The sequence below is a fragment of the Hordeum vulgare genome, chromosome 2H (genome assembly GCF_904849725.1).
Source record: "Hordeum vulgare subsp. vulgare chromosome 2H, MorexV3_pseudomolecules_assembly, whole genome shotgun sequence".
Taxonomy (NCBI): Eukaryota; Viridiplantae; Streptophyta; class Magnoliopsida; order Poales; family Poaceae; genus Hordeum; species Hordeum vulgare.
Window position 1 is genome coordinate 31,909,458 of NC_058519.1, and position 25,525 is coordinate 31,934,982.

Consider the following 25,525-nt stretch of genomic DNA (forward strand, 5'->3'; position numbering starts at 1 on the left):
TTAGAGTTGATTTGAGTCATATTCGAATAGCAATTCAAACGGGGTATTCTCGGATACCGGTTTAATTGATTCGACCTGATGCTCAGATCAACTTGGTGTTAACATGCATGAATGTCATGTTATGATACTGGTTTGTAATTAGGGCAGTGTGTGATCATTGCATATATAATGAAATTTGAATATTTTTGCAAATTCCATTTATAAAGTGATTAAAAGAATTGAATTATTCCTTATTTCACAATTTAGGGTTCTGTAACTTTTTCAAACATAGTTGAAAATAGCATAATCAGAATCCTTGAATTTTTCTGATACTTTTTCATATATAAATTATTTTCATTGGAGTTACAGATTAATTTCTATGATTTTTGCAATTTTTAGCAATTTCCTGAGTTAGTTTTATACTGGAAATTCTATTTATTGCATCAGACTGACGTCAGCAGGTCAGCCGACCTGTTCAGGTCAAACCTGACAGGGGGGGCCCACTGGTCAGCCTCTCTGGGACTAATCCCGCGCTGACCAGCCCTAACTGAGGTTTGACTTGGCCTTGGGCCCACTTGTCAGCGAGTGATTAGGTCACTAAGCTGCTGGGTTAGCTTGCCACGTCGTCCCCCACCGGAGGGTGGTCGCCGGCGACCAGGCCCGCGGCGGATGGCTCGCCGGAGGCGACCTAGACGGCGCTGCACAGCACCAAAACGCACGCGGTTGGCAGCTATAGCATGCTCGCGAAGTGGCCGATCTGGCAGGACCAACTGGGGAGGCTAGGGTCGCCGGAAGAGGCGTCGGTGACGAGCCGAAGCGGCGGCCGAAGCTCGGGCGTCCTCGGGGTCTTTGAATCAGGGGGGGGGGTCTACGCTTGGTTCTTAGTTGCTACGGCTTCTACGCGTCGTCCTGGAGCTGCTGGTGCTCTCGGAGGGACGAGCTGATCATCGTAGGGCTACCGGCGACGAGCGGCAGCGGCGGTCCTCGTCGGGCTCCGGTGAAACTAGGGCTAGAGGAGGGAATCTACGGGGAAAACTTAGGGGAAACGACCGCATGCTCACGGGGAGTGCAGAGCAGAGCTTAGACGGCTCGGGGAAGGCCTGGGGGCGACGAATCGACGGGAGAGGTCCGACGGCCGGAGGTGGAAGACGACGGCGTTGCGGGCGTTGCAGGTCTCGAGGAAGCTTCGGCTTCTGCAGAGATGACCAGGGCGACGAGGCGGAGCTAATGGCGTGCTCTGGGAGGGAAACCTATGGCCAGGGGCACGGGTAGCTCAAGCTCGAGCTCGGCTCTAATGGCGGCAGCAAGGAGGAGGAGGAGATCCGGGAGGAGGAAGAGATCCGAGGCGGGGAATGGATAGGGGAGGCTCTGGGGAGCTTATCCCCGTCGTCGCCAGCGCGAGGCGGCGGCCAGGCAGGCACGCAGGTGCGTGGCCGCGCCGGAGGGGGCGGCGGCCACCTCCTGCTGCCTACTGGCGCGAGGGAGGGGACGAGCGGGGAGATGGGCCCGGCCAGGCTTAGGCGACAGGTAAGTCTTTTCCTTTTTCTTCTGTTTTTGTTTTTCTGTTTTGCTAATTATTGTTTTGCTAATTAATTCAGCGCCAAAACAAAAAGTAAAAACTGTTTTAGACCTCCTGAAATATTTGTTATAATATCCCCAACCATTTCCAAGCTTTTCAACATTTTTGGAAATTTATAGCTTCTGATTTCAAATTTAAAATTTGAAACCAGTGGCTTTTTGTAATAATTTAAAATGCTTAAAGTGTCAAGAAAATAGTTTTCTCCAATGCTCATTTACTTTCATGATTTATCAGAAAGTTTGAACATTTCTTGAGGCCATTTTGGGTTCATTGATTTGAACTAGTTTGAGATTTCCTTTAATTGAAATGGTGGCTAGGGTTTTGAGTTTTTCCTTTGCCACTTTGTTGCTTTTGTTGAAACTTCTTAGATGCAAATGCAAAGAAGACATGAGCACAATGCTATCTTGCTTAAGGGTTAGGGATGTGACAACTCACCCCCACTCAAAAGAATCTCGTCCCGAGATTTAGAAGTCGTCGGGAATAACGCCGGATACTCAAGTCGGAGACGATCCTCTCTTTCCCAAGTTGCCTCCTTTTCAGAATGATTTGACCATTGAACTTTAAGAAACTTGAGGTTTCGACGTCGAGTGGTACGCTCAGCTTGATCAAGAATACGCACGGGGTATTCTCGGTATGAAAGGTTATCTTGTAGATCAAGCGTTTCGTGGTCCACTTCACGGATAGGATCCGAAAAGCAACGCCTGAGTTGCGAGACGTGGAAAACATCATGAACATTGGAAAGATGCGGAGGAAGTTCCAACTGGTAGGCAACTTCTCCTCGTTTGGCAAGAATGCGAAAAGGACCAATGTAACGAGGAGCCAACTTGCCCTTGATACCGAAACGATGGGTACCCTTCAAAGGTGTAACCCGAAGGTAAGCCTTCTCGTCAACTTCAAAGGTCACAGCCTTATGATGACGATCATATTGGCTCTTTTGACGAGACTGGGCTGTTTTCAACTTTTCAAGAATAATGCGAACCTGCTCTTCTGCATCCTGGATCATATCCGGGCCAAAGAGTTGCCTCTCTCTGGTTTCTGACCAATTAAGAGGTGTTCGACATCTTCGTCCATAGAGAACTTCAAAAGGGGCTTTGCCCAAGCTTGATTGATAACTATTGTTATAAGCGAATTCGGCGAATGGAAGGCACTTCTCCCAATTCATGCCGAACGAAATAACACAAGCTCGGAGCATATCTTCTAGGATTTGATTCACTCTTTCTACTTGACCACTTGATTGAGGATGGAAAGCAGTGCTAAAAGATAAGTGAGTCCCCATGGCATTCTGAAAACTTTCCCAGAAGCGAGAAGTAAAGATACTTCCACGGTCCGAGTTAATTTCCAGGGGAACACCATGAAGAGACACTATTCGAGAGATATATAACTCTGCTAGCTGGCTAGCTATTATACTCTCACGAACAGGAAGAAAATGAGCCACTTTGGAAAGACGGTCAATGACCACAAAAATAGCATTATTTCCTTTCTTGGTCTTGGGAAATCCGGTAATGAAATCCATGCTAACTTTATCCCATTTCCATTCAGGAATAGCTAGAGGTTGAAGGGTGCCAGCAGGCCTTTGATGTTCTGCCTTAACTCGACGACAAACATCGCAGTTAGCAACGAACTCAGCAATTTCTCTCTTCATCCTAGTCCACCAGAACCTCTGGCGTAGGTCCTGATACATCTTAGTACTACCGGGATGAATGGTGAGAAGAGAATCATGAGCCTCCTTAAGGATTAACTGCCTTAGATGTGGGTTCTTAGGAACCACTAAACGATTCTGGAAGAACACAACACCTTGATCATTCATGGAAAATTCTTTAGCGTTTCCGTTAAAAATATTCTCTTTGATCCGTGATATACCCTTGTCACGCTTTTGGCCAGCTATAATTTGATCCTTAAGAGTAGGCTTCGCCACCAGGGTAGAAAGGAATCCTTGAGGAACAATATGAAGATTCAACTTCCGAAAGTCCTCATGGAGATGTGGTTGACCTTGTTGTAGCATCAAATTGTTACAATAAGATTTACGACTTAATGCATCGGCCATAACATTGGCCTTCCCCGGGGTGTAAGTTATCCCTAAGTCGTAATCCGAGATCAACTCAACCCACCGTCTTTGCCTGAGGTTCAAATCCGGCTGGGTGAAGATATATTTCAGACTTTGGTGATCAGTGGATATTTCGCAACGATTACCCAGAAGGTAATGTCGCCAGGTTTTTAGTGCATGGACTACAGCTGCAAGCTCGAGGTCATGTGTGGGATAATTATCCTCATGTGGACACAACTGTCGAGATGCGTATGCGATCACATGACGATCTTGCATGAGAATGCAACCTAATCCTTGTCGCGAGGCGTCGCAATAGATAACAAAGTCCTTAGAGAAATCTGGTGGTAGCAACACAGGTGCGGAAGTCAGGCGTCTTTTCAGTTCCTGAAAACTATGCTCACACTGTGGTGTCCACTCGAACCTTTTATCTTTCTTGAGGAGTTCAGTTAGAGGCTTTGCAACCTTGGAGAAATTCTCGACGAAGCGGCGACAATAGCTCGCTAAACCAAGAAAACTCCTAACTTGCTTAACCGATTCAGGTTGAGTCCAATCAAGGACAGCTTGAACTCTCTCGGGATTGACAGCAATACCCTTACCAGAGATTACGTGTCCTAGATAGGTCACTTCTGGTAACCAGAATTCACATTTTGAAAATTTGGCATAAAGGCGATGCTCTCGAAGTTTCATCAATACCAGCCTTAGATGCTCGGCATGTTCTTGTTCATTCTTCGAGTAGATGAGAATATCATCGAGATATACCACGACGAATTTATCCAAATACTCCATGAAGATTGAGTTCATCAGCCGAGAGAAAGTGGCTGGGGCATTGGTTAAACCGAAGGACATAACGGTGTACTCATATTGGCCATAACGAGTAACAAAGGCCGTTTTTGGAATGTCCCCGTTCTTAATCTTGATTTGATGGTATCCCAACCTCAAATCCATTTTGGAGAAGACTGAGGATCCAGCGAGCTGATCGTACAGATCGTTGATCCTGGGGAGCGGATACTTGTTCTTTATGGTGACCAGATTAACTGGTCGGTAATCTACAACCATCCGATCCGTTCCGTCTTTCTTCTTGACGAAGAGGACGGGACAAGCCCAAGGAGAAGAGCTAGGACGAATGAAACCCTTGCTCAAGGCCTCATCTAATTGCTTCTTAAGTTCGGCTAGCTCTAGGGGTGCCATCTTATAAGGTCTTCTGGCTATTGGGACAGTTCCCGGAACAAGATCTATTACAAACTCTACATCTCTGTCAGGTGGAATTCCTGGCAGTTCCTCTGGAAAAACATCCGGGAAGTCACGGACTACCGGAATGTCTTCAAGTTCTGGAAGAGGGTTGGCATTTAAGGAATAGAGCTGGCATTTGGCAACTCGAGTAGAGACATTTACTATCTCACCCGAGGGATGGGTAAGCTGGACATTTCTAGAGTGAGTATCAATCTTGGCATAGTGAGCTGACATCCAGTCCATGCCCAAGATGATATTAATATCCGAAGATTTCAATGCTATCAATGAGGCTAGAAAAACTAGCCTGTCTACTAGAATTTCATTATCATAGGTTATCCTAGAGGTTTGCCATTTACTACCAGGGGTTTGGACAACCAATGGGATTGGCATATCACAAAATGACATGTTATGCAACTGTGCATAACTTTCTGAAATGAAGGAATGAGAAGAGCCAGTGTCAAAGAGAACGGACGCTGGGTGATGATTAACAAGAAGCGTACCCAGCATGACGTCGGGATCCTCTGCAGCTTCTTCTGCTGACACATAGTTCACACGGCCACGTGCAGGAGTTGGCTTCACATAGAACGCTTTGCCCGACTTGGCCTGCCCGACGGACTTTCCGGGTTGCTTGGCACCCACATTCTGAGGACACTCACGGGAATAATGCCCTGGTTCTCCACACTTGTAGCATATCACCTGGTTGGCATGTGGTTCAGCATTGCTAGCTGGACCACCGTAAGCTTTTGCTGGAGGGTTGGCCTGATTCGTCTGAGGCGCCACGTAGGATGGCCTCGGAGTGTATCTTGGCGGCAGAGAACTGTTTGGAACCCACAGCCTGCGTTTTGGAAACGCGGAACCAGAAGATGAGCCAAAGTCACGGGAGTGCTTCCTTGTGGCTTCGAAGTTAGAATGACCAGTCTCCGCACTGATCGCTTTGTTGACTAGGGCTTGAAAACTTGCACACTCATGGAGGCGCAGGTCACGACGGAGCTCAGAGCTCAGACCCTTACGGAATCTTGCTTGCTTCTTGGCGTCAGTAGACACCTCCTCTGTTGCATATCGGGCGAGGTTACCGAACTCGCGGCTATAGGCATCCACAGACAACTTGCCCTGAGTGAAGGCACATAACTCCTCTCTCTTTCTGTCCATCAGGCCCTCTGGAATATGGTGCAGACGAAAAGCTGCGCTGAAGTCTGCCCATGTGGCCACTGGTTCAGCGGGACGCATAGCTTCAAAATTCTCCCACCACAGATTGGCGGGTCCTTCCAGGAAATACGTCGCGAAGGTCACCTTGTCGTCCTCAGACACATTCGCAGAGCGAATCTTGCGTGAAATGCTGCACAGCCAGTCATCAGCGTCGAGGGGATCGACGGAATGATGAAACTTTGGAGGATTCAGCTTCACAAAGTCATTGAGGGACACTGCAGCATTCCTAGGCTGTCGAGCCGTATTCTGCTCAATACGCTCTAGCAGTCGGTTGGTCTCCCTTTTGTTTCTTTCCGCCTCAAGCATCACTTCTGCTAGAGAAGGTGGGTGAGGCAGGTCTTCCTGCGATGCTTGACTACCCTCACCTTGCTCATGAGCAGGGGCACGGTTCAACCTGGTGAACACCATCCTGACAAACAAACTCATAGCTTAGACCAATATCATATCAATACTAGCTATGGATTAAGAATGTACTGAACACACGGAATGCGGAAATGAATATCCGAACAACATGGTAACAAGCAACTGCTATATATACACCATGGTTCATACACACCCTTACATAGTTCAACACAAACTTACTCGAAGAGCAAACTACTGAAATAGTGGAACTACTCATCAGAGGCTTACAAGCTTCCTATACATTATTTATCTAGGCCTCCGGAATTCGTTTCACATTACTACCATACTTCACAAGTCACGCAGGACGGTGAATGTACGGCTACTACCATACTATCCTTCCGCTCACAGCTCAGGCATCCGCATAGAACATCTCATAGAGATTACCTCCATGACCTGGAAGCTCAACCTGCGGATCAGGAAACACTCTAGCCTGAGATCCCTGGGATCCATAAGGACACGGATGTGGCCTTGGTCCCCTGACTGGTGGTAAGAGGGGTCCCCGAAGAGGTGTGACTCCTCCTATAGCTGGCCAGTCAACATGAGCCGGAAGATGGGTCCTAACAGGGTTCAGCATCTCCATCTCTCCATACCCTGTCTGGACTACCGGTGCCAGCTGCGTCAAAGCCGTCCACAGACGGGCACGGGTAGCATAAAGCTCCATGCGGAGAGCACGAGCATCCCTGTCTCTGTTCTCTAGCATCTCAACAGTGGACTGCAGAAGTGGATCCTCCATTGAAGAATCAAAATAGACTCCACTGAGGTATCCCTCTTCACCAGACTGAGAGGCCGGAACATAGCAGAACTCTGAATTCTGCAGCAGTGCATGTCTTGCTCTCATAATAGTCAGCATTGAATAGGCAGCATCCTGTACTGCCATGTCAACGGTGACCCCCAACCCATAGGACCAATGGATTGGCTTCTCAGCTCCAGGGTAGTCTGGAAATACCCTAACAGTGCAGATGTACTGGCTCTAGTTGAAGCCTCGGTACTGTTCCTCCACTGTGTACTCGGGGTACCAGCGGTAACCGCACACCGACATCACCCTGACCAGCATGGTCGTATGACCCGGTACATCAATGCACCTGGTCAGACGTACCACCTGACGAGATGGACGGCCAGGCATCTGTAAATAGAGAGTAATGCAAAAGCATTAGAGCTCTGAATGCAAAAATTGGGCAACATAACAGCTGTAAATGCTCAAAACAAATTTGAGACAACCCAAAATGGAATAGCGTAACCACTCAACTATCAAGTTCAACTCTCTGGTCACCAAACTTACTTCCTGCTTCCTAGGAATAAAAGAAACCCAATATCTCTCGACCCGTAGTCCTATAATCTACCGATCAGAACACGAGCCTAGAAGAAGATGAGTAACCTAGTCCTTAATTCCCGTAGAAAAGACGAGGATGACCAGAATAGAATATCTTGAGAAGAGAACAAGAGTCTTACGTTCCCTTCCACAAACAATTCCCTTATATATAGCTAAATAAATTCTAGACTCAACTTCGACCAGTTTGGCTTAGTAATCCTACAGTCAGTCAGGCTCTGATACCAACGCTGTCGGGACCCCGATCCTAAGCCATAGGAATCCAGCCTGTAACACATCGCATCCCTTTGTGGTCTCATGCACGATTAACTCCACGGCTGCAGCCTTACCTTAGCCGGGACCGTTTGCGTCTTTTGACTCACGTATGCGATAGTGTCGCTAGCAATCCAATGTCAAAGAACCCGGATCGACATGTCTAGTCATAAACCAAAGTGGCAGTACCGCACAAGGACAGACATACATGACCCAACAAAGCAGGTGTCGGTCATCAGCGAATGTAGACGAGTCGTAGCAAGCTACAAGGACTCCATTACATCGCGTGACATTTCCCCAAAGGGGACAGACACAACAGCTAAGAAGGACACATGCCGGTCAACCAATGCGTCCGGAGCAGTAGCGAACTACCAAGGCTCGTTGGATCACAAAGGGGCATTTCCTTGTAAGGAGTGCTACTAAAGATCACGACTAGGTAATCGAACCCCATACATATCAAGCATGACACACGTACGCATGGCATACCAATATGTATAGATACATCGATGGCATCACAACATAACCATAAACATACAAACTTTATTTAAGAGGCTCGGAAGAGCCACACACATAATATTACACATTAAGGTCTCTCGACCCATAATAGCAGTCATACAATACAAGCCAGCGGAAGAGTTATAAACTGCCTGAGTACAGACAGGGCAACTAGAAGGCACATGGCCTGACTATACTACAGAGCCGACGTAGGGCCAGATCGTAGCTGGGACACCAGCTACTCGTTGTCGTCGATGTCTAGGAAGAACCCTCCATTAGGGTCATTAGCAACCTCTGCAACATTTATTAAGCAAACATGAGTACGAAAGAACTCAGCAAGACTTTAGGAGAACTAACTACTCATGCAAGGTATCAAAAGGTATTGTGGGGTTTCATGCGGGAAGCCAGCATTTGACTCGTGGCTAGACAACTTGCATTTTGAAATTAGTTTTGACAACTTGATTTCTCGCACACGAGTCCACTAACACCACAACAATACACTATCGTGGAATCATTCCGTCTCCATACGGAAATGCCGTCCACGACACTCACGCTTATCTTGACAATTTTATGAGTAGCCATTGAAGTTATCTATGAACAACATATGTCTCCAAGTAGTCCATATCCGCGGACGCGGCTATTCGAATAGATCATAACCCTGCAGGGGTGTACTTCGTCACACACGCTCTCGCCACTTATCGCCATGTGCATGTCATGCACCTCGGCAACCTTCAAGCGGAAGCCCAGCGAGGGAGTCGGCCACGACCGTTAACCACACTAGTACCTAGTCCAGGTTTGTCGCCTATCTGAGAGTAACCCGTACGAAAGTCCGGCCGAGGTTTCCGCCACGGCCTCAAACAATGTGCGCAGGGTTCCCAAGCCCACCATCCGGGTGCCACTTGGTACACCGTGCCACTGCCTACCGCATCACGGTCCACCTCTCAGGTCAGCACCATGCACGCCCTCCAGCATTACTATAAACACGAGAAACTACTTGCAACTCCTGGACCGAGTACTACGCGATTAATAGGCCGAGCGGGGTCATATTTCAGGGCCCAGCATGTGGTAGTATCTAGTCTTGGATTACATACACGGAACTCAGTTCCTAAGGACGGTTCCAATGAAACAACCCGCCATGTACTCCTACACAGCCTTTCACCGGTACCTTTACCAAATCAAGTTCAACACACAACCTTTGCTCACCGAACACATTCCACATTTCTGTTCACCTCCCAGATGACAGACCATACACAACTCTAAGCATAGCATGCATAGCAGGATAAGGCACATCATAGCTCAAGTAACTACCAGGTATGCTAGGTTGCAAGGTTCGGCTATTTATTGTGACAAGGTTAAGTCATGCAAAGGAAGTGGGTCCAACTATCGTGGCAAAAGCACTTGAAGCATTTGACCCTAATGCAATAAATAGGTGCAGGAGCAAGAACATGGGATTTATCGGGATGATCAAAAGGGTTGCTTGCCTTGTTGCTCAGAGGAGGAACGATATCCGTCAGACGGATATTCGGTGGAATCCGGGGGTGCGGAGCCTACCGAAAAGAATGGCAACATTCAATAACAATTGTATGCACTCAAAATGATGCATGAGCATGGCATGAGAATGCAAGTGATAAGTTATTATTCTCAACATGTATTAGACTTAGAGTTGATTTGAGTCATATTCGAATAGCAATTCGGAGGGTGGTCGCCGGCGACCAGGCCCGCGGCGGAGGGCTCGCCGGAGGCGACCTAGACGGCGCTGCACAGCACCAAAACGCACGCGGTTGGCAGCTACAGCATGCTCGCGAAGTGGCCGATCTGGCAGGACCAACTGGGGAGGCTAGGGTCGCCGGAAGAGGCGTCGGCGACGTGCCGGAGCGGCGGCCGAAGCTCGGGCGTCCTCGGGGTCTTTGAATCAGGGGGGGGGTCTACGCTTGGTTCTTAGTTGCTACGGCTTCTACGCGTCGTCCTGGAGCTGCTGGTGCTCTCGGAGGGACGAGCTGATCATCGTAGGGCTACCGGCGACGAGCGGCAACGGCGGTCCTCGTCGGGCTCCGGTGAAACTAGGGCTAGAGGAGGGAATCTACGGGGAAAACTTAGGGGAAACGACCGCATGCTCACGGGGAGTGCAGAGCAGAGCTTAGACGGCTCGGGGAAGGCCTGGGGGCGACGAATCGACGGGAGAGGTCCGACGGCCGGAGGTGGAAGACGACGGCGTTGCGGGCGTTGCAGGGCTCGAGGAAGCTTCGGCTTCTGCAGGGATGACCAGGGCGACGAGGCGGAGCTAATGGCGTGCTCTGGGAGGGAAACCTATGGCCAGGGGCACGGGTAGCTCAAGCTCGAGCTCGGCTCTAATGGCGGCAGCAAGGAGGAGGAGGAGATCCGGGAGGAGGAAGAGATCCGAGGCGGGGAATGGATAGGGGAGGCTCTGGGGAGCTTATCACCGTCGTCGCCAGCGCGAGGAGGCGGCCAGGCAGGCACGCAGGTGCGTGGCCACGCCGGAGGGGGCGGCGGCCACCTCCTGCTGCCTACTGGCGCGAGGGAGGGGACGAGCGGGGAGATGGGCCGGGCCAGGCTTAGGCGACAGGTAAGTCTTTTCCTTTTTCTTCTGTTTTTGTTTTTCTGTTTTGCTAATTATTGTTTTGCTAATTAATTCAGCTCCAAAACAAAAAGTAAAAACTATTTTAGACCTCCTGAAATATTTGTTATAATATCCCCAACCATTTCCAAGCTTTTCAACATTTTTGGAAATTTATAGCTTCTGATTTCAAATTTAAAATTTGAAACCAATGGCTTTTTGTAATAATTTAAAATGCTTAAAGTGTCAAGAAAATAGTTTTCTCCAATGCTCATTTACTTTCATGATTTATCAGAAAGTTTGAACATTTCTTGAGGCCATTTTGGGTTCATTGATTTGAACTAGTTTGAGATTTCCTTTAATTGAAATGGTGGCTAGGGTTTTGAGTTTTTCCTTTGCCACTTTGTTGCTTTTGTTGAAACTTCTTAGATGCAAATGCAAAGAAGACATGAGCACAATGCTATCTTGCTTAAGGGTTAGGGATGTGACAATGACCCACAAGTATAGGGGATCGATCATAGTCCTTTCGATAAGTAAGAGTGTCGAACCCAACGAGGAGCAGAAGGATCTGACAAGTGGTTTTCAGCAAGGAAAAATCTGCACACACTGAAATTGTCGGTAACAAGTGATTGGGTGGTGAGATGATTCGTAGCGAGCAACAAGTAACAAAAGTAGCAAAGGTGCATCAAAGTGGCCCAATCCCTTTTGTAGCAAGGGACAAGCCTGGACAAAGTCTTATAGGAGGGAAAACGCTCCTGAGGACACACGGGAATTTCTGTCATGCTAGTTTCATCATGTTCATATGATTCGCGTTCGTTACTTTGATAGTTTGATAGGTGGGTGTGCTAGCAGTCCCCAGCAACAGCGCCAGAAGAGAGCTGCTTCCAGTAGCTCAACAATTAGCAATTGTCTTGCAATGGCCCACCAGCGTGTGGGATCACGACAGTTTTCGAGGGTAGAGTATTCAACCCAAATTTGTTGGTTCGACATGATGGGAGTGAAAGGATATTCTCCAGTATTAGCAGTTGAGTCGTCAGCTCAACCACACCTGAAAGATTATTATCTGCAAGCAGGATATAAGCAGCAAAGGTAGTATGATAGCAACGGTGCCAGAAAAGATCTGTTGACAAGGCAGAATATTCCTAACTGAAGTATCAATGGCGCCAGAAAAGTATTGTAGCAGGTAGCAGCAGTGTAACGAGTAACATCAGTTGCAAGGAACAGCAATAGTGACAACAGTAGCAAGTAGCAACAGTAGCAAGTAACAATAGTAGCAACAGTAGTAACAGCAGTAGCAGGACAAAGCAAGTAAGAGTAGCACCAAGTAACAGTAGTGGCAGCAGCAACAGGACAAAGTAAGTAACAATAGCAGTGGGACAGACTCATAGGCAATGGATCGGTGATTTGTCGGATGACAGTCATCATGCAACAGTTATAACACGGAGACATATGTGGCTAGCTCCCGTTCGTCAATGTGATGTAGGCATGCATTCCGTGTGTAGTCATACGTGCTTAGGGAAAAGAACTTGCATGACATCTATTGTCCATCCCCCCCGTGGCAGCGGGGTCCAAATGGATACTACGAGATATTAAGGTTCTCCTTTTAATAAAGAACCGGACCAACGCATTAGCACTTGGTGAACACATGAACTCCTCAAACTATGGTCATCACTCGGAGTGGTTCCGGTTATTGTCACTCTGGGGTTGCCGGATCATAACACATAGTAGGTAACTAGAACTTGCAAGATCGGATCTAAAACACACATATAATGGTGACAACATAATAATTTCAGATGTGAAATCATGGCACTCGGGCCCTAGTGACAAGCATTAAGCATGGCAAAGTAGTAGCAACATCAATCTTAGAACATAGTGGATACTAGGGATCAATCCCCGTCAAAACTAACTCGATTACATGATAGATCTCATCCTACTCATCACCGCCCAGCGAGCCTACGAATAGATTACTCACGAATGATGAAGAGCTTCATGGAATTGGAGAGGGAAGAAGGTTGATGATGATGATGGTGACGATCTCCTTGATCCGGAGCCCAAAACGGATTCCAGATCTGCCCTCCAGGGCAAGAACGGGATGTGGCGGCGCCTCTGGATCGTGAAACGCGATGAAATCTTCTCTCTTGATTTTTTCCAGGACGAAAGGGAATAAAGAGCGCTAGAATTGGGGGCGGCAGAGCCACGTGGGCCCCACAAGCCTGGTGGCCGCGGCCGGGGGGGAGGCCGCGGCCACAGGGCTTGTGGCCCACTGGCCCGTCCCCTCCGGTGGATCTTTGCGCAGGTATTTTTCATATTTTCTAGAAGTATTCTCCGCAAATTTTTAGGACGTTCCGAGAACTTTCATTTCTGCACAAAAAGAACACCATGGCAATTCTGGTGAAAACAGCGTCAGTCCGGGTTAGTTCCATTCAAATCATGCAAATTAGAGTCCAAAACAAGGGCAAAAGAGTTTGTAAAAGTAGATCCGATGGAGACATATCAACTCCCCCAAGCTTAAAACCTTGCTTGTCCTCAAGCAACTGAGTTGACAAACTGAAAGAGAAAGAAGAACTTTGACAAACTCTGTTTGATCTTGTTGTTGCAACTATGTCTAACTCATAACCAGAATTTCAGCAAGATCACAAGTTAACCACATAAGCAAGTGACACAAAGGTCTCACGGAAAACTAATATCAATGGCATAATCAGCTAGCGAGCAAATAATAATGAGTTTCAGATACTAACAATACAATCAAAACAAGCATGAAGCAATATGAATAGGTGGTATCTCGCTAGCTCTTTCTGAGACCGCAAAACATAAATGCAGAGCACTTTCAAAGATCAAGGGCTGACCAAACATTGTAATTCATAGCAACGAAGATCCAGTCATAGCCTAACTCAATATCAATCAAAAGCAAAGCATAAAAATGACAGAGGTGCTCTCCAATTGGTGCTTATATAATAAGAGGATGACTCAACAGGAAAATAAATAGACAGGCCCTTCGCAGAGGGAAGCATTGATTTGCAGAGGTACCAGAGCTCAAGCTTTGAAAACAAAGATAATAATTTTGGGTGGCATGCTTTAATTGTCAACGCAATGACCAAGAGTTCTCAATATCTTCCATGCTACTCATGCTATAGGCGGTTCCCAAACAGAAAAGTAAAGTTTTAACTCCCCCACCACTAATCAATCACACTCCACGGCTAGCCGAATCCTCGGGTACCGTCCATACTAACATCAATCCAGGGGGAGTCTTGTTTTACAGTTATGTTTTCGATTTAAGTGTGGAAATGTGCATTCCAATTACCGCCCCCTTTCTCGTGAATGACAGTGAATAAACACATGTCGAGGATAAAACGCCTAACATGGAAAATACCAATAGCCCCCTGTCACCACATGAACAGTTCGGGCATGCAAAACAGATTATTTCTTGAAGGTTTAGAGAATGACACATGCAAATTTACTTGGAACGGCAGGTAGATACCGCAAATAGGTAGGTATGGTGGACTTTCATGGAAAAACTTTTGGGTTTATGGAAATGAATGCACAAGCAGTATTCCTCTTAGTACAAGTGAAGGCTAGCAGAAGACTGGGAAGCGACCAACTAGAAATTGCAATGGATTTAAAACGAGAGTTTATTCTTAAGTAAATCAATTGGGAGATGCTTCTCTAGAGTGTCCCATATATGTTTTCTATCTTCCATACGAAAACTGTCAATTCTCATAAGATCTTCTTCAGTCTTACTCAAAAGGTCCAATAGACATATCTGGTAGAATCGTAACCATAGAATACGACCCTAATCGGGGAGCGACAACAGTCATCAAGATGCAATGAGTTTGACTAACATTGAGTGGAAGCATGAGCAGGATATAAATCACCATGAACACGAACATCATAGAGGCTATGTTGATTTTGTTTCAACTACATGCATGAACATGCGCCAAGTCAAGCCACTTGAATCATTCAAAGGAGAATACCATGCTATCATACTACATCATAGTCATCTCAAAATCTATGTTGGCATTCAAGACAAACCATTATAAGCTCCTAGCTAATTAAGCATGGCATCAGAAACTATGATCTCTAAGTTTTCATTGCAAACATGGTTCTCTCTCAACAAAGCTGAATCTAGGACGACAAGCTAGTCATATTTACAAAAAAAATAGATAGAGTTCATACCAGCTTTTCCAGTCTCAGTCACTTCATCATATATCATCATTATTGCCTTTCACTTGCACGATCGAACGATGTGAACAATAATAAGAGTGCTCGTGCATTGGACTAAGCTGAATTTGCACGCAAACACAAAGGAGAAGACAAAGTAATATGGATCTTTAACAAATGAACAGGTATGCATGCGAGAGCCACTAAACATTGTAACCATGGTATTCTACCTCGACTCAAAGAAAAAGAAAACTTATTTACACAGGAAAACTCCCAACAAGCAAAAAAAAAGAAAGGAAAATCTTTTTGGGTTTTCTCAAAAGGACACAAAACAAGAAAACAAGAAAACAAAAATAAACTAGCATGGATAATACAGTGGCAAAGTGTAAACACCGACTAACAAAGTGAAAGCATAAGCATGAATGTAAAGTTGGTGCAAACACGTACTCCCCCAAGCTTAGGCTTTTGGCCTATCTTGGTCTACTCCCAAGGAGGGAAATAACCAGCTCCGGGATACTCCGGAGCGGACTGTGGATGCCACTGCTGTGTGAGCTCCTATGGCTCCCACTGATAAACTGGCGTCTGGTACTCGACTGACGGCTCGGGCACGGGCACTTGTGGTTGGGCAAAGCCCCAATATGCGTAGATGTGCGAGGGCATAATAGTGTACCTGCCTGCATAAAGGTTGAACAAAGAAGGAGCAGGCAAAGCAATAGTCTCTCGAGTACCCTGAGTAAATACCAGGTTATAAATCATCCGTCTACTAGCATCTCTATCCAGAAAATCATGGCGAACCATGCTGTCATAGTCCAGATATTTCTCAGGAAGAAGCATCTCTTCTTCCTCCCCCAGTCTAACGGGTATCTCAAAGTGTCTGGCAAGATGGTTAGCATAGATACCTCCATAGACAACACCTTTGGAACGGTTTGTGTTCAACCGCTGAGCTACTATAGCACCTAGGCTATAAGTCTTATTGTTATAAAGGCCTTTGCGCAAAACCGCAAGGTCTGGAGAGCTAAGTGATCCAGCCTCCCCACGGCCAATCAAACATATTCCCACAAATAATGAGAAGTAACAAAGCACAGGAAAATGTATGCTAGCAATTCTAGCGCGAGACACTCCTCTCTCCTCTCCAACACTAATAGTATCTATGAAAGCCTCCAAGTCCCGTGGACGAGGATCATGAATATCCCCAACATAAGGTAATTTGCACACATTGCAAAAATCCTGTAGTGTCATGCGCTGGGGGATATCGTATAACATGAACTCTACCATAGGAGGATTCTTCCTCGGATAAAAGTTGAAGCTTTGAAGCAAAATATTGGTGAGGAGGAGGTATTGTGGGCACTTATCTTCAACGAACGCGGTAAGTCCTGCGTTCTCCACCAAGTAATAAAAGTCTTCATAAAGCCCACCGGCGCGCAAAAATTCATCACTTGGCCACTCGCACGCTCGAACTTCTGTGACTCGAGGAACCAAGTATTTGTGGTGGTTCTTCTCATCCTCCTTGGGGTTACGGCTTGAAGAGCCTCTCGAGAACCTCCTCATCTTTTCCCTTTTCTAACTCTAAAAAATTCTGAAATTTTTAGAGACTTCAAAAGAAAAGTGAGTAAGGATTAACCCAACTCGTAGCAACTACTCCTACTAGTGCCTAGAGACCGTATCACGCGTTAAAACTACTTGGGACCAGCTAAAATCATCATTTCAAGCTCAAGAACAGGGTCACCAGGGTAGCAAGAATACGCGAAGGATAAAGCACTAGAGTAGAAACTAATTGGACCAATGGAGGAGTCACTTACCAAGGAGTAATTTCCCCAAAATGGTTCGGAGAATGGTGCTTTGAGCAAGGAGATCGAAAATCATAGCCAAATGAGCAAGAACACGGGTTTGAGCTGCGAAACGATTTTTTCTGGAGGTAGAAGAAGAGGATGGGAGCTGGAATGAGTGGAGGGGGTCCCTGTGGGCCCCACAAGCTTGGTGGTCGTGGCCAGGGGGGAGGCCGCGGCTACAGAGCTTGTGGCCCACTAGTGTGGCCCCCAGGCCAGCTCTCAGTCCCTGTATTTTTCAAAAAATCCAGAAAAAAATCATATTTGATTTTCAGGACCATCGGAGAACTTTTATTTTTGGGGTACTTTTCTCCGGGACGCTAAAACAGAAAACAGGAAAAACTAAACTAAATCTATCATTTTCCTTCTAAGCAACGGAAAGTGAAAGCTTAAAACAGAGGTATGTGACTCCTTGATTCATCCATTTCATGGTCATCGAAAGAAATCCGTCAATGGGGTTGATCAGATCCCCTCGACAAAACTTTTTCGAATCGCAAAAGGAAACGGAGAATTGTCGAATAGCCACTAAGTCACCTCAATGGGGATATGAATCTCCCCAACAAGCAAATCATACTTCATCTTAACACAAGGAATAGGGCATTCAAAGCTCTCAATAAGAATCGATGAAGTTTTTTCGATAGCATTGATGCCATGAACTTGATATCGTTTCTTCGGAAAGTGCACTGTATGCTCATTACCGTTGACATGGAAGGTGACATTGCCTTTGCTGCAATCTATAACAGCCCTTGCGGTGTTTAAGAATGGTCTTCGAAGAATGATCGCCATGGCATCATCCTCAGGAATATCCAGGATAACAAAGTCCATTAAGATAGTAACGTTAGCAACCACAACATGCACATCCTCGCAAATGCCGACAGGGAAAGCAATTGATTTGTCGGCCATTTGCACAAAGATTTTAGTGGGTGTCAACTTATCCAGTTCAAGTCTACGATAAAGAGAGAGAGGCATAACACTAACACCGGCTCCAAGTTCACATAAGGCAGTTCTTACATAGTTTCCTTTAATGGAGCAAGGTATAGTGGGCACTCCGGGATCACCAAGTTTCTTAGGAGTTCCACCTTTGAAAGTGTAATTGGCAAGCATGGTGGAGATCTCAAGATCTGGTATCTTTCGTTTATTGGTCATGATATCTTTCATGTACTTGGCATATGGAGACATTTTGAGCATATCAATTAACCGCATCTGCAGAAAGACGGGTCTCAACATTTCAATAAAGCGCTCAAAATCCTCATCATCCTTTTTCTTGGATGGCTTAGGATTAAAGGGCATGGGTCTCTGAACCCATGGCTCCCTTTCTTTACCATGCTTCCTAGCAGTGAAGTCATTCTTATCGTATCTCTTAGGTTGTGGGTTATCAGGATTAACCGTAGGTTCAATCTCCACATCCTTATCATTGCCAGGTTGAGCATTATTATGAAAATCGCTGTCCATGTTGTCACCAGGTTCATGTTCATCACCAGATTGTGTTTATGCATCAGACATAGAAATATCATTTGGTTCTTCAGGTGTGACAGTATTTGGTGAACTGACATGTAGGTTTCTATCATCCTTCTTCTTATTCTTAGGATGACTGGGTGTATCAACATTAATTCCTTGAGAATCTTGATCAATTCTCTTAGGATGGCCTTCAGGATACAAAGGTTCCTGAGTCATTTTGCCTCCTCTAGTAATGAATCTGGCAGAGTTGTCATTTAATTCATTAAGCAAGTCATTCTGAGCTTTAAGTACTTGTTCTACCTGAGTAGTAAACATAGAGGCATGTTTACTCAGGAGCTTCAGATCATTGACATTTCTGTCTACACAAGCACTTAAATGACTTAGCATACGAGTACTTTGCTCCAATTGTCTGCTAATATAATCATTGAAACTATATTGTTTGGCAACAAAGTTGTCAAATTCATCAAAGCATAGGCTAGCAGGTTTGTCAAAAGGAATATTACTCTCATCGAATCTTCACAGAGAATTCACCTCTACTACTTGTATCGGGTTATCGAGACCATGGATCTCTTCGATAGGCGGTAGATTTTTAACATTTTCAGATCTAATGCCTTTCTCTTGCATACATTTCTTGGCTTCTTGCATATCTTCGGGACTGAGGAATAGAATACCTCTTTTCTTAGGAGTTGGCTTAGGAGGTGGTTCGGGAATAGTCCAAGCATTATCATTGATCAAGATGTTATTCAGTAGGATCTCAGCTTGTTCTATAGTTCGTTCCCTAAAAACACAACCGACACAACTATCTAGGTGGTCTCTAGAAGCATCGGTAAGTCCGTTATAGAAGATACCAAGTATCTCGTTCTTCTTAATAGGGTGATCATGCAAAGCATTCTGTAGCTGGATGAGCCTCCCCCAAACTTGTGGGAGACTCTCTTCTTTGAGTTGTGCAAAGTTGTATATTTCCTGCAAGGCATCTTGCTTCTTATGGGAAGGGAAATAATTCTCACAGAAGTAATAGACCATATCCTGGGGACTACTCACACATCCAGGAGCAAGAGAAGTGAATCAGGCTTTAGCGTCATCCTTTAGAGAGAAAGGAAACAACTTAAGGATATAGTAGTAGCGGATCTTCTCCTCACTAGTGAAAAGGGTGGCTATATCGTGTAGTTTGGTTAGATGGGCTACGACCGTCTCAGACTCATAACCGTGGAAAGGATTAGATTCGACTAGAGAGATTATCTCAGGGTCAACAGAGAATTCATAATCCTCATCGGTGATAAAGATAAGTGAAGTGGCAAACTTTAGGTCGTATTTCATCCTAGCTTTCAGAGATTTTTCCTTCCACTTGAGAAGTAATTTCTCAGCGTCATAGGCATCCTTACACGCAAGAAAATCCTCAACTATCTCTCCCTCCATAACATAACCCTCATGTATATCAGGCAATTCATATCTAGGAGAGCTAGATCTAGCAGGAGCAAAAGGAGATTCTATCTCAATAGTATGGGCAGTTTCAGAAGCATCACGAGCATTGGCAGTAACTCTAGCAATATGAGCATCAAGGAATACCCCTAGTGGCATATCAGGCAAAGTAGTATCTCTAGCAGTATCAAGCATAGCATCATCAGGCAAAATAGCATCTCTAGCATCATCAGGCAAGGCAGTATCAAGCATAACACCATGGATAGCAGTATCAGGCATAGCATCTCTAGCAGTATCAGACATAGTATCAAGCATAGCATCACCAGGCATAGTATCAAACATAGTAGCATCATAAGCATCATCAATAGCAGTAGCATCTCTAGCATCATCTAGCACAGGCGACATATCAAGATTTCTAGCAGGAGGTGGTGTCGCAAACTTACTCATAACTGAAGGTGAATCAAGTGCAAAGCTAGATGGCAATTCCTTACCTCCCCTCGTAGTTGAGGGCAAGACTTTGGTTCTTGGATCTTTCAGATTCTTCATAGTGATCAGCAGATATAAATCCCAAGTGACTCAGAGAATATACCTATCCCTCCCCGGCAACGGCGCCAGAAAAGAGCTGCTAGCAATCCCCGGCAACAGCGCCAGAAGAGAGCTGCTTCCAGTTGCTCAACAATTAGCAATTGTCTTGCAATGGCCCACGAGTGTGTGGGATCACGACAATTTTCGAGGGTAGAGTATTCAACCCAAATTTGTTGGTTCGACACGATGGGAGTGAAAGGATATTCTCCAGTATTAGCAGTTGAGTGTCAGCTCAACCACACGTGAAAGATTAGTATCTGCAAGCAGGATATAAGCAACAAAGGTAGTATGATAGCAATGGTGCCAGCAAAGATCTGTTGACAAGGCAGACTATTCCTAACTGAAGTATCAATGGCGCCAGAAAAGTATTGTAGCAGGTAGCAGCAGTGTAACGAGTAAGAGCAGTGGCAAGGAACATCAATAGTGACAACAGTAGCAAGTAGCAACAGTAGCAAGTAACAGTAGTAGCAACAGTAGTAACAACAGTAGCAGGACAAAGCAAGTAACAGTAGCAGCAAGTAACAGTAGTGGCTGCAGCAGTAGGACAAAGCAAGTAACAGTAGCAGTGGGACAGACTCGTAGGCAATGGATCGGTGATTTGTCGGATGACATTCATCATGCAACAGTTATAACACGGAGAGATATGTGGCTAGCTCCCGTTCGTCAATGTGATGTAGGCATGCATTCCGTGTGTAGTCATACGTGCTTAGGGAAAAGAACTTGCATGACATCTATTGTCCATCCTTCCCGTGGCAGCGGGGTCCAAATGGATACTACGGGATATTAAGGTTCTCCTTTTCATAAAGAACCGGACCAATGCATTAGCACTTGGTGAACACATGAACTCCTCAAACTATGGTCATCACCGGGAGTGGTTCCGGTTATTGTCACTCCGGGGTTGCCGGATCATAACACATAGTAGGTAACTACAACTTGCAAGATCGCATCTAAAACACACATATATTGGTGACAACATAATAATTTGAGATCTGAAATCATGGCACTCGGGCCCTAGTGACAAGCATTAAGCATGGCAAAGTAGTAGCAACATCAATCTCAGAACATAGTGGATACTAGGGATCAATCCAGGTCAAAACTAACTCGATTACATGATTGATCTCATCCTACTCATCACCGCCCAGCGAGCCTACGAATATATTACTCACGAACGATGAAGAGCTTCATGGAATTGGAGAGGGAAGAAGGTTGATGATGACGATGGCGACAATCTCCTTGATCCGGAGCCCAAAACGGACTCCAGATCTGCCCTCCAGGGCAAGAACGGGATGTGGCGGCGCCTCTGGATCGTGAAACGCGATGAAATCTTCTCTCTTGATTTTTTACAGGACGAAAGGGAATAAATAGCACTGGAATTGGGGGCGGCAGAGCCACGTGGGCCCCACAAGCCTGGTGGCCGCAGCCAGGGGGGAGGCCGCGGCCACAGCGCTTGTGGCCCACTGGCCCGTCCCCTCCGGTGGATCTTTGCGCAGGTATTTTTCATATTTTCCAGAAATACTCTCCGTAAATTTTCAGGACGTTCTGAGAACTTTCATTTCTGCACAAAAACAACACCATGGCAATTCTGGTGAAAACAGCGTCAGTCCGGGTTAGTTCCATTCAAATCATGCAAATTAGAGTCCAAAACAAGGGCAAAAGAGTTTGGAAAAGTAGATAAGATGGAGACGTATCAGGGTGGACCGGTGCTTGGGTATTGCCCTTACTTGGACAAGCATCCCACTTATGATTAACCCCTCTCGCAAGCATCCGCAACTATGAAAGAAGAATTAAGACAAAGTCTAACCATAGCATTAAACTAGTGGATCCAAATCAGCCCCTTACGAAGCAACGCATAAACTAGGGTTTAAGCTTCTATCACTCTAGCAACCCATCATCTACTTACTACTTCCCAATGCCTTCCTCTAGGCCCAAATAATGGTGAAGTGTTATGTAGTCGACGTTCACATAACACCACTAGAGGAAAAAAAAACATACAACATATCAAAATACCGAACGAATACCAAATTCACATGACTACTATTAGCATGACTTATCCCATGTGCTTAGGAACAAAAATAACTACTCACAAAGCATAATCATATTCATGACCAGAGAGGTAATGAGTAGCATCAAGGATCTGAACATAAACTCTTCCACCAAATAAGCCAACTAGCATCAACTACAAAGAGTAATCAACACTACTAGCAACCTTACAAGTGCCAATCGGAGTCGCGAGACGGAGATTGGTTACAAGTGATGAACTAGGGTTGGAGATGAGATGGTGCTGATGAAGATGTTGATGGTGACGAGTCCCCTCCGATGAGAGGAGTGTTGGTGATGACGATGGCGACGATTTCCCCCTTCGGGAGGGAAGTTTCCCCGGCAGGATCGTCCTGCCGGAGCTCTATATTGGTTCTGCTCAAGTTCCGCCTCGTGGCGGTGGCGAATCCACAAAAAAGCTCCTCCCTTATTTTTTTCTGGACAAAACCCTTCATATAGCAAAAGAGGGGGGCAAGTGGGCCAGCAGGCTGCCCACCAGCCCTCACGGCGCGACCTGGGGGGGGGGGGGGGTGGCCGCGCCATGCAGGCTTGTGGCCACCTGCACGGCCCCCTCTGGCGCTTCTTCGGCCCAGTATTTTTGATAAATCAGGAAAAAAATCCTCATTGATTTTTACGTTGTTTGGAGTTGCGGAGAGTAGGTATCTCAACTTTGCTCCACTTTCCGGCCAGAATTCCAGTTGCCGGCATTCTCCCTCTTCATGTAAACCTTGCAAAATAAGAGAGAAAATCCATAAGAATTGTACCGTGAAGTGAAATAACAGCCAAAGAAGCGATAAATATCAACATGAAAACATGATGCAAAATGGACGTATCAACTCCCCCAAGCTTAAACCTCGCTTGTCCTCAAGCGAAAGCCTAGCTCAAGAAATATGTCCACATGTTTAGGGAGAGAGGTGTCGACAAAACAAGATACGAACATGCATGCATCATGATCAAGATTAGAACAGCAATACCAACATATAATCTCTCATGCTGAAGTGATAATTCCATCTCAAAGTAAAGCATGGATCAAGAACCTTACCTAGAAGTAACAACCGAAAGCCTTTAGTCATTGAAGCAATTGCAATTTATCACAACATCAGACATAGTCAAATAAGAGCTTGTAAAGCAAATCCACATACTCAATCATTCTTTCGTTCTCTACAATTGCTACAACTCACGTGGTACTCATGAGATCAAAGTTTCAGCTGGATACAGAGAAAGACAGGGGCTTACAGTTTTGCCTCCCAACTGCTTACCTCAAGGGTAATGTCAACAATAATAATTCATGAATACTTACCTCCAAGTTGACATATGAATATAGATCTTTCCCAAGCATATGACGTTAGCCAAGATAAAGACGAAATAGGGAATTGGTGAAGATCACCATCACTCTTTCAAGGACAAAAAGTAAAGGTACAAGATAGGCCCTTCGCAGAGGGAAGCAGAGGTTGTCATGCGCTTTTGAGGTTTGGATGCGTGTCCTCTTAGTGCGGATGAACGTCACTTTATATTGCCTCCTGTGATAAAGAACTTTATTATGCAGTCTGTCGCTTTTATGTCTTCCTCATCACAGGTTCATACAAAGCTTATTTTCCACACACTAATAGATCATACATATTAGAGAGAAATTTTTATTGCTTGCACCGATGACAACTTACTTGAGGGATCTTATTCAATCCATAGGTAGGTATGGTGGACACTCATGGCAAAAATGGTTTGAAGGTTTATGGATGCACAAGTATTATCTCTACTTAGTGTGGGAGTTTTGGCTAATATGAGGTGGAAGCAATCGTCACATGCTAAGGGATATCTAATCATATAACATTGTTCAGAGCCAAGCAAACACAATTCATTATGTTGTCTTCCTTGTCCAACATCTACTTCTAGGCATGCAATAGTTTGGTGAGTGTTCACAATCATAAATGGTGTCAGAGATGATATATTTATATGTGAACCTCTCCTTCTTTATCACTTCCTATTAATTGCAACCATGACCAGGGTCTACGTTTGCCTACCCTCAACAAGTTTCAATCCTCATTCTTTTTATATGTGAAGCCATCACTTCTCATAAGATCATTATGATCTTTCATGCTTTTGTTCTATATTCTCACTCTTTTGATCATGGCAAGAGGCAAAGCCATTCAACTAAGACACTCTTTATTATATGTCTCACGAGCTCGAATACATCGGGGGTGACACAAAGAAAAACTCAAGACTAAAACACTAAGACTTTTAAACTACTAGACAAAAAGAAAACTAAAAAGGAACACACTAAAACAAAGGTAAAAGCAAAAGATGTGATGGTGATACGATACCGGGGCAACTTCCCCAAGCTTGGCACAAGCCAAGGGGATTGCCCATAACAATGCTCAGTTGTCTTACTTTGGTGGTGAAGGTGGAGGAGTTGTTGCAATCTTTGACTCCAAGAGGGCCATTAATCTTTGACTTATACCTTGGAGATCCGCGATATGTTTTTCTAGCAAAACAACTTCACGAGTGAGACAAGTATTGCTAGCACGAGTTGTTTCACAAAACCTCAAGAGTTCAATCAAAGATGGAGACAGTAGGTGGAGGTAGGGTTGGAGGAAATCCACTTCTTCAACTTCTTCCTTGTTGAGCACATTTTGCACTTCGTCCCATGCGTGATCCTTCTCCTTAGCTTTGCCCTTGGTTTCTTTAGGTAGCCTCTCCTTAGCCTCCATGACCTCCATCCTTTTCAGATCAACATGAACTTCTCCATAGATTTGACAGAGGTTGTTCTCCCCCACAGATTCCTGGGACGACATCTTGACCTAGATCTGCGGCAGAAAACAGGCTCGAAACAAAAAACAGGGGAAATATGCGTGATGCAGGGGTCAGACCAAAATGAAGTATATATAATGATTTTTTCGAGACCAGAAGGAGTACCCTGCACGAAAACGGAGTCCGGGAGGCGCACGAGGTGGCCACA